This window comes from Myotis lucifugus, unplaced genomic scaffold (assembly GCF_000147115.1).
Source record: "Myotis lucifugus unplaced genomic scaffold, Myoluc2.0 scaffold_0, whole genome shotgun sequence".
NCBI classification, from domain to species: Eukaryota; Metazoa; Chordata; class Mammalia; order Chiroptera; family Vespertilionidae; genus Myotis; species Myotis lucifugus.
In genome coordinates this window covers 14,246,498-14,256,237 of record NW_005871048.1, presented here as the reverse complement: position 1 = coordinate 14,256,237, position 9,740 = coordinate 14,246,498, and the positions used below count along the sequence as shown (strand labels likewise).

Genomic DNA, 9,740 nt, shown 5'->3' with positions numbered 1-9,740 from the left:
AAGGCCCAGAAAAAGGGTGGGTCACTGCTTTCTCCCTAAAAGAGCTGGACAAGGAAGAAAATTTCCTTTGTTATAAATTACTAGAGGTTTGGTGCACGAATTCGTGCACAGATGGGGTCTCCCAGGGTGGCCTGCAGAGATCGGGCCCCAGCTTGCACCCCAGCCTCGAAGCCCTGCAGCCCCGCCTGGCATCCTGTGTTGGCCTGGCGCCACCCCCTCACCTGCTCCACCATCCTGCCTCTGTCCTGCTCTTGGCAGGGCCCATTGGGGCCAGCAGCACCTCCACTGCCACCCACTGCCAGTGCCCCGTTGCCGATGCCCACCATGTTCTGTGCCACCCCCTGGTGGTCAGCGCACATCCTAGTGAGCGCTTGAACGACTGTCAGAGGGGACAATTTGCATATTAGGATTTTATTATATAGGATAGGGGTGCTAATTCTTCATTGGTTGCTAAATTCAGAAACTTCTTGGTTTCTTCTGTCAACAAATTTAGTTTTATACTTACCTGGCAGGGGAGATACCATGATCACGAAGGTGGTTTTCCCAGGGCGAGGCTTATCCATTGCACTCCGGATGTGCTGACCCCTGCGATTTCCCCAAATGTGGGAAACTCGACTGCATAATTTGTGGTAGTGGGGGAAAAAAAAAACAAATTTAGTTTTATCAGTTTTGCAGTTTTAAATGTCCTGAATTATTTTGTCTACTTTTCATAAGTTGCAATTTACTTTAATATCTCCCCCACACCACGGATTTAAGGACACACATAACAAAACCTCAATTGGTGATATATAAACACATCCCCATCCTCAGGAATCCAAACAATCAAGATTTTTGATACTTCAGCTTGAAGTAGGCTAACCTGAGGTTAGATGGAATTGTATTTTTGGAACATATATAAAGGGAGATTTTATGAGATAGATTAATGAGATAAACAAGATTTAAGCTTTTCAAAGTCTAGCTTTATGTTTTAAAGTCTAGCTTCAGCACATTTTCAGCAATTTTCACAATATGTGCTGCAGATTAGAAAAAAGGAACTTATATATTAAAGTCGTCCCTGAAAGACCTATGTTCAGAAGTAGTTCACTGGCAACTCTATTGGTGGCTTTTCAAGATAAAAAATAGCAGAAACCGGTCTCCAACACAGACCCATTATCCTTTGTCTAAATGTCCCCATGGCACATCCCTCCCTTAATGGCAGAATAGACTGCAGTGGTTCTCAACCTCCTGGCCCTTTAAATACGGTTCCTCATGTTGTGACTCAACCATAAAATTATTTTCGTTGCTACTTCATAACTGTAATGTTGCTACTGTTATGAATCGTAATGTAAATATCTGATATGCAGAATGGTCTTAGGCGACCCCTGTGAAAGGGTCATTTGACCGCCAAAGGGGTCGCTACCCACAGGTTGAGGACCGCTGGAACAAAGGGTTGTATTTATTTTTGTTTGTTTTTTTGTTTTTGCTTTTTTTTAGTTCTTCAGTAGTTTAAAAATATAATTCCTTTGTCATGTTTGTTAGTGCTATTTCACTAAATTTTAGAATGATGCTGAGATTTTCATCTTTAATATGCAAAGTTTTTTTTAAAAGGGCAACTGCATTTCTACCTAAGAAATATTCCAGTTTCTGATTGTCTGGAGGTTCAGCTGCAATAATCAAATCATCATTTGATTTAGGGAAACTTCTTATGCACTTGGTGGGCATACTTAGTCTGATCCCACATAGAGGGAAAGGTGTATGTCCTCACAGCCGCACAATTGTCATCTCTTCCAGCTCATCACCAAACACATTGACATGGATGCCTCTGGCTCATCACAGGAACTATAATTACGGCTTTTGGGAGAGGGCAGAAGGTAGGTAGGTTGCCCAAGAAGATCATAAATGGAATCACTTTTGAAATAACACCTGAAAGATGTTATTTTCTTGAAATGTTCCTTTTCATGAATCTTCCTCATCACAGATCATTAATCATAGAAGTTTTATAGAAATGATGAGGAGTTTCATAGCATCATAGCTTGGGATTAAGTAATGTTATCATGTTACTAACGGTTGCTACAGTTTTAGTTTTTCTTAGATAGCAGATAATGATATTTAGATGATCTATTTTAGGTCCCATATTAATTTGTATTCAACTAAAGTCAACATAGTATTGATAGGTTCAGAAGTTTACATGTAAACTCTCTTTAAATTATTAAGTACTAGAGGCCCAGTGCATGAAATTCATGCATGGTGGGGAGGGGGGGGGAGAGGTGTCCCTCAGCCTGGCCTGAACCCTCTCCAATCTGAGACCGCTCAGGGGATGTCTGACTGCCGGTAGTCGGACATCCCTTTCACAATCTGGGACTGTTGGCTCCTAACCACTTACCTGCCTACCTGCCTGATTGCCCCTAACTGCTTCTGCCTGCCAGTCTGATCACTCCCTAACCGCTCCCCTGATGCCCTGATCAAAGCCTAACTGCTCCCCTGCCAGCCTGATTGCCCCCAACTGTCCTCCCCTGCCAGCCCGGTCACCCACAACTGCCCTCCCCTGCCAGCCTGATCGCCCACAACTGCCCTCCCCTGCCGTGACCTGCCTCCTCTGCCAGGACCTGCCTCCTCCGCATGAGGCGGCAGAGATGCCGGGACCAGCCTCCTCTGTGCCACGTGGAGCCGCGGGACCCCCAGGCCTCACCACATGGAGCGGCTGCTGGGCCCTGCCTCCACTGTGCATGCGGCCATCTTGTGATGACGTCGCATGCAAGGGCGCAAGAACCACCTAGGCTTTTATTAGTATACATATTCATACATTCATACATCATCATATTCATGACAATAAAGTATGCAAGTTACAGTACATATAACTTTTATTCTGTTTTCTGAGTACCTATTTTAAAAAAAACATTTTAAAGAAAATACTATGTACTCAGCACAGTGTGTACTATGTTCTTAGATTACAGATGAATCTTTTGCTCAAGGAAGGTACAATATAGGGGTGAGACAGAATTATAAGCATATAAAAAAACCTAGTAAATATCTATTTCTCTAAAACAAATACAATAAATAGTTTTTATAGGTTATTAATTAATTCTTGGACCTTGCAAAAAAATGATATAGTGCTTTTAGTTTACTCAAGCCAAAAAGTGGAAGCAAATTTCTTTGCTCAAGAAATTTGGAGATGCTTATTTATTGCACAGAGAATATTTAACAATGAAGAGTTATCTTTAGTGAAACTTGTTGGGGAAGAGTGAGAATCTATGGTTTTCAATTGTCCAACAGAGATCAGTAAGAATTGTTCTCTGGGTAGATTATGATTAAAATTCTCTTCAAGACATCTTTTTGCTCTCTACCAAGAACACCCCAGAACCAAAGATAAGATTTCAAATGATCTAAAGTTCTTTTTCTACCACATATTTCTTTGTTTAAAAATATATTGCCTTGTCTAGAGTGCCTAATATTCTTTTCTGCTTTGCTAAAAACCGTGGTGAGTCCTAATTTGGCACTGTGTCATCACAGACTTTTATCTGTTTTGTCCCCAGAGTCCTGCATTGTACAGCAACCTCAAGGGGCTTTGGCCAACCCCAAAGGTGAGCTTAGACCAGAGACACAGAACCACACTCCTGGACAGGCAGGCCCCTCACCCCAGGCTGCGGGGAAAGGGGACAAGAAGCCCTTTATGTTTTTTCTACACTGATTTTCTAGGAGTTTATAAACCAGCTGATAAACTCTTGATTCAATATATATTCCCAGAATTTAGACTGAAGACTCAAAATGAAGAATTCTAAAAATATCATTCAACTACATATTCATTCAGCTCTCCTTAAATTACATGTCAGCATTGTGCTAGATGGTGAAGCGAGAGTGAGAGCGAGAGCAAGAGTGAAAGAAACATCAATGTCAGAGAGAAACACTGATCCGTTGTCTCCTGTATGGCACCCCCACTGGGGACCAAACCCACAACCTGGGTAGGAAAAGAAGGAGGAGGAGGAAGAGAAGGAAGAGGAGAAGTTCAAAGGGAGGAAAAGAATTATATTTTAGGTAGATTAATGCCCCTCCCCCCAAATGTCTATGTCCTATCCCCACAGCCTCTGAATATGTCACATTACATGGCAAAAGGAACTTTGCAGCTGTAATTAAAGTTATAGACCTTAAGAGAGTAAGATTATTCTGGATTATCCAGCTGTGCCATTGAATCCCCTGAGCCTCTAAAAGCAGAGAATCTCTTCCAGCAGCAACATGGAGGAGAGAGAGATGCCACGAAAGGGAGAATTCAGAGAGATTCAAAATGTCAGAATGAATCAATGCTCTGTTGTGGGCTTGAAAACGAATGGGGCAATGAGACAGGCATGCAGGTGGCCTTAAGGAGCTGAGAGAAGTTCCTCACTGACAGCCAGCAAGGACATAGGGACTCAGCTCTGCAATCTCTAGGAACTGAATTCTGTCAACAACCTGAAAGAGCTTAGAGGTGGATTCACCCCAGAGCCTCAAGAAAGCAGCCTGCTGACACCAAGTTTCTGTACTAAGAGAGTCTGAGCAGAGCATCCAGCTGGGCCGTAGTGGCCTGGGCGTCTGTCTTGCAGAATTGTGAGATAAAAAAAATGGGGGTTGTTTTAACTGCTAAGTTTGTGGTAACTTGCTATGGCAGCAATAGAAAACTGATGCAAATAAATGGTCCCTGGCTGCAGAGAATCTAATGGAGGGGACAATGAGTGAGTGAGTGTCAGGTTATAACACTATGATTTGAATGGGAGAGGTCAGTGGGTGAGGTGATATCTTCAGGAAGACCGATACTGATACTTTTAAGCATTTCAGTAATATCACCATTTAGAATAATGCATTAGGTCCCTCTCCATACCAATCCTCATTTTGAGGGCTACCCCTCATTTTACAAGATACTCTAAGTTGACCAAGAATTTGGGAGCAGTGTGCAATGCCTGCCAATCTCTCTATAACTTGTGGGCTGCCCTAGGGTAGTGTGAGGCATTTGATTACTACATAGAAACATTTTTCAAAGCTGAACAAATGCCCCTAACACAGAATCTTGATAAGAATGCAACTTGCCTTTTGCTTTCTTGAAAAAATTGTTAAGATAGCAGCCCCACTCATGTTCTGTGTGTCTGCCAATCACTATTTTATATGCAGGCTTCCTTTTGATTCTCTGGAGTGTGCATTAGGAAAAGAGTATTACTTTGTTGTTGTTGTTAATCCTCACCCGGGGATATTTTTTCCCCATTGGTGTTTTAGAGATGGTGGAAGGGAGGAAAAGACGTAGAGATAGAGCAAACCATCAATGTGATGGAGACACAAAGCAATGATCAATTGCCTCCTGCACGAGCCCCAATTGGGGCTGGGGATCAAACCTGCAACCCAGGTACATGCCCTTGACCTGGGATCAAACCCTCAATCTTTTGGTGCGTGGGCTGACACATTAAACCACTGAACAACAGTGGCCAGAACTGGGCAAGATTATTTTAATAATCCAGAGAGTGCATTTAAGGTATAATTTATTTTTATTCATGAATAATGATCAAGTTGCATATTGTGGGTGGTAGAAGAAAGGGTAGACTAGGGCTTTGGAAAAAATGCTTTAGAAACCTGATGTAAATGAAATATTCCAAGTTATTAACAGACTAGAGGCCCGGTGCATGGATTCATGCACTGGTGGGGTCCCTTGGCGTGGCCAGTGGGGATTGGGCTGAAACCAGCAGTCCATCCTGCCTGCCACTCCTGCCTGCCGCTCCTGCTCATCCCAGCCCCACTGCGCCTGCTGTGGGCTTGTGCCCAGTCAGTTCCGACCGGGAGAGGCTCACATCACCACAGTGGCACTCGCCAGCTGTGAGCCCTGCATCTGGCGCCCGTAGGTCAGCTGAGCAGTGCTCCTGCTGTGGGAGCACACTGACCACCAGGGGCAGCTCCTGCGTTGAGCATCTGCCCCCTGGTGGTCAGTGCACATCATAGCAACCGGTCAACCCATTGTTCGGTTGTTCGGTTGCTTAGGTTTTTATATATATAGATACAGAAGGCAATCAACAATCTGGGGAAAATATTTGTAACTCATATCACAGAAAAAGCATTAATTGTTTCTACTATAAAGAGAAAAGCTCCTCTGAGTCAATAAAAGACCAAAAACTTAATAGAATAAAGGGCAAAGTATATTAAAAGAGACGTCACAGAAAAAGAAATACAAGTGCTTTTAAACTTATGAAAAGATACTCAATATCACTTATAATAAGAGACTTTGAATTAGAATTACAAACAAACATGATTTATACCTATGGTACAGACAAGTTCAGAATGTCTGATGACTTACCTAGTCCATAAGTATGAGGTGAGACACATCAGATATTGATTGACAGGAGCAACATTTGCATATATATGCACTAGTTGAAACACAATGGAGACAATTTTTTTTCAAATACACTGAAATTACAAATGCACATATCCTTGGGTCCAGCAAATTCACTTCTGATACTTTTTCCAATAGGCAAACTTGTATATGTGCAAATGATTTATGTAAAAAGATAATATTTGGAACATACTTTGTAATAGCAAATGTTTGGAAACAACTTACATTTCTATTAATAGTGGGCTAGTTTAAATAAACCATGGAAAATCCGTATAATACTACACAGCTGTTACAAAGAATGAGCAAAATTGGAATAACCATTTTGGAAACTGGCAATGTTTACTAAAGCTAAACATATGCCTCCCTCATGACCTAGTCTGCTCCTAGGTACACACCCAAGAGAAATGAGTGCCTATTTCCTCCACTAAAAGACATTTACAAGTCAATAATAGTACCTTTATTAAAAATAGCCCCCAAATGGGAACAATTCAGATATCCATCAACAGAGGACTGAGTAGGTAGATGGTGATTTAATCATATAATGGAATAATACTCAGCAATAAAAATTAACTGATACATACAATGACATGGAAAATCTCTCTCTCAGAAGGGAGATACAGTTATGGTTTCATTTATGGGAAGTTTCAAAACAGGCAAAACTAATTGTAATGATGGAAGTTAGATTAGATGTTGTCTCTGGGGGGCAGAGGAAAATACTCTGAAGTGATGGAAATGTTCCATATCATAATCTGGATGGTGGTCACATAAGTGTAAACATGTATAAAATTCTTCACGCTGTATACTTAAGATTAATGCTCTTTACACACTTTGTAACTTATGTAAGGCCTCTGTAGAAAGTAAAAGAGGGAAACAAGGAAAAGAATGAGATGACCAGGAGGAGGAGAGCAGACCATATGTACCCATATATATAATCTGCAAGCTAGATTATAACACATTTCTCAACTAGAGTTCCTCATCTGAAGCACAGCACACAGAAAATTAATTGTAACTATTTCCTCAATTCTCCCAAGGATGGTACATGATACCATTTCCGATGCCAAGGAGAAAAGTTAACTTATTACATACCATGGATCCCTTAGCGTATGAGAGCTTTATTCTCTCAAGAAAACCTAGCTGAAAATATTTATGTTTGTACATTTTGTGTTGTTTTTAAATATAAAGTATATATTTAAATATACGTATATTTAAATATATATATTTTTATATATTTAAATATATATATATATACTTATCACAAGAAACTAATAGTGATCATCTCTGCAGAGGGAGCTGAGTAGCTCATTTTTAACTCCCTGACCAATTGTACAATTTGAATTGCATACTGTGTCCCTGTAAGCGCACACCACTTTCTAACTGGGACAGTGGGAGAGTGAGAGCGGGACCCTCAGGAGTGAAGGCAGTGGTGTCTCAGTATGGTTGCAAGCTAAGCAAGGTATGTATGCTTGTGGTATTTAGGACAAAAATGTATTGAACTTAATTTTCAAGTCCCAAATGCCATTTATATTAACTTTGACTAATCTAAGAAAGAAAAAGAAAACTTTCTGAAGATAAGGTATATGACTTAAGTCTGGCCAAGTTCCACAGATTGTAGGTGTGGAGGAGAGAAAAGGAAATGTGTCAGGGGCATAAAGTATGGCAAGGTTCCAATAATATTCTACTAGCAGGTTGGGTCACTTTTTTCCATCTAGTTTGATTGTCATCCGATTGCCTGTGAAATAGGTGGATGATTAAGGTAAACAGGGTAGGGAAGGTCCAGGAAGCTGATTGTTTTGCTGATAAATTTAAAGGTTAGGCAGTAAAATATCAAAACAGCTTCTCTGTTTTGCTGGTGAGTAAAGATAAAAAAAATAGCCAAAGAAATTGAAACGGGATGGCCAAAACCATAGGATTTATACAGATCAATTTCTCTCTCTCTCTCTCTCTCTCTCTCTCTCTCTCTCTCTCTCTCTCTCTCACACACACACACACACACACACACACACACACACACACAAATGGAAATGGCTTTGGTGAGCAGAGGCAAGTTGTATGCCAGTTTCAGGCTCTTCAGATACCAGGAAAATTGCACCAGAATTTCCAGATACGTTTGTAATAATGAAGATAACAACTGCTATACAACAAGTATTATGAGATTTATTGAGCACATCAATGCACATGCCAAGTGCTTTACACGCACTGTATTGTTAAACCCTCACAACATCCCATTGTAGTAAATAATGCTGTTATTCTCGAGTTACAAATGAGTGTGGAGCCTACTTCCTTTCCTCTGCACCATGTCCTGTTTGTGCATTATGTGGCCCACTGTCAGTGGAATGAATCTATGTAAAGAATTTCACATGCAGCTGTACACACAGTCCAATTCCTTATTAACTTAATTGTGATTTAGGCTTTTCCCACACTCCATTACTTTTCTTAATTTAATATGCATTTTACCCCATTTCTTGAAATGGGCACACATTTCTCAGAAATACTTTACAAGTTTGTTTTTGTTTGTTTGTTTGTTTTGCTGTGACACTCACCCTAAGGAACAGATGGAGAGATTTCTTGAAAAATAATTCACAAGTCACATATTCCTTAGCATCTTACAAAACCCTGCTCTGGAGCTCCCTCAAATAAAGTTCCCTACTAAAGGGTTAATGCATGGAAAATGCTTTCAGAGATATTTCAACAGTATGCTATTGCTCACGAAAGTTCTTTGATTACCTAGGATAAGTTCACAATGACAATATTTCATTCAGTATTAAGACATGTTTTATCATTTTTATGGTCCCAGAATATCAGAGAGGAACATCAGTACTTTATTGAAATTCCTTGATTTATAATTCGTCACCACTTACAACATATATACCCAGAAAATAGAAGGTAAGTAAATTAACGAAAATAAAAATATCTTTTCATTTGATTTCTCATCTTCTGTGTAGAATAACCACTGTTCATTTGTTTGCAAAGTACCTGAAGCCTATTGTTTCACTGTTGAGATCTCTTAGCCAACCAAGCCCCGAGGCAACAGGAGTGGTCAGGCCTCTCACGGCCTGGAAGGAGGAACCAGATGGCACTGGCAACTAGATTTCTTTCTCCAGTTCTGGAAGCCAAATGGTTTGCACCCATGTCAAATCTCTTAGCATCTGCTTTGTGCTTCTATCTCTGCTGAGAGGTTTGCTCTGCTTTGCTCAGACAGTTGTAGCTACTGTCTTACAGTCTTATCCCTCTGTCCTAGGAAAACTACCTGATTGGATTAGTTTGAGCCAGTCGCCCACCGTGATCCATTCATCTGTAGGCAGGTGTGTGGGATCACATGGTGGTCCCCTCTCGGCAGGACTGGAATGGAGAGGAGAGGGTCTGGGCAGACTTGCTAAGAAGAGGGTTAGGGGAATAGTGAGGACATGACTATGGAGAAAAT

General features: G+C 40.9%; 1 non-coding gene across 1 annotated transcript; it reads left to right on the top strand.

The window, feature by feature from the left end:
• Window positions 1-497: 497 nt before the first annotated feature.
• Window positions 498-664, top strand: LOC111825674. The gene has a single exon (XR_002828869.1). It is a non-coding gene; the product is annotated as a U1 spliceosomal RNA (small nuclear RNA).
• Window positions 665-9,740: the final 9,076 nt, after the last annotated feature.